Below are 960 nucleotides of genomic sequence, written 5' to 3'. Positions count from 1 at the left end.
GCTATCCGGCCGGATGAGGCCTGTGGCCCTACTCAGGCCGGTCTCTGCTTCCCTAACTAATGCAGTCTCAAGTGGCCTGTTCTGATGAGGGTTACTATTCTATGATGAAACACCATCACCAAAGCAACTTAGGGACGAATGAGTTTACTTAGCATACACTCTAAAGTAACAGTCCATCACTAAGGGAAGTCAGGGTGGAAATTCAAACAGGGCAGAAATTTGGAAGTAGAAGTTGCTTCAGAGATGTTCTAGTTATTGTATTGCTCCCCACAGCTTTCTCAATGTGCTTTCTTATAGGACCCATGACCATCAGTCCAAGGGTAGCGCCACCCACAATGGGTTGGGGCCACCCACATCAATCACTAATGAAGAAAATGCCCTACAGACTTTCCAGATATTATAAAGACATTTTCATAGTTGAGGCTCCCTCCTCTCAGATGACTTTAGCTTGTGTCAAGTTGACACAAAACAGAACATGGGATTAACACTCTAACCTTTCATGTAGACATAGATAGACAAGGAAAGGCATGTGGAGCCTTCTAGAGCCTCGCTATCACTGGATTAAAAACCAGCACTTCTAAGAATGGAGCATCAACAAAGATGGCACAACTGGTCCTTTGTACCAAAAAAAATTGATCTCTAGCTCACAATCAAAAATAAAATTTTGTACATATTTAGATTCCTAACAACAAGATGGCAGAATAGTAGGAACTTTGCAAAAACTCATTAAGTGATTTTAGAATAAGACTTTCTTATATGATAAAATAAAAGTATAAAGGAGGTATCCATAAGATTGACCATGTGACCATTAAAATAAATTCATGTTCAACAAAGGACACTGTAGATGCAAATGAAGCACAAGTTCCAGGCTGAAATACGTGTGCCAGCTGATGAGCGAATGCACAGCTTCCAAAATAATCACACACCAGCGGTAAAGAGAAATGCATAGGAAACTGAGCT

The sequence above is a fragment of the Mus caroli genome, chromosome 6 (assembly GCF_900094665.2).
Source record: "Mus caroli chromosome 6, CAROLI_EIJ_v1.1, whole genome shotgun sequence".
Lineage (NCBI taxonomy): Eukaryota > Metazoa > Chordata > Mammalia > Rodentia > Muridae > Mus > Mus caroli.
Note: the sequence above shows the minus strand (reverse complement) of the source record.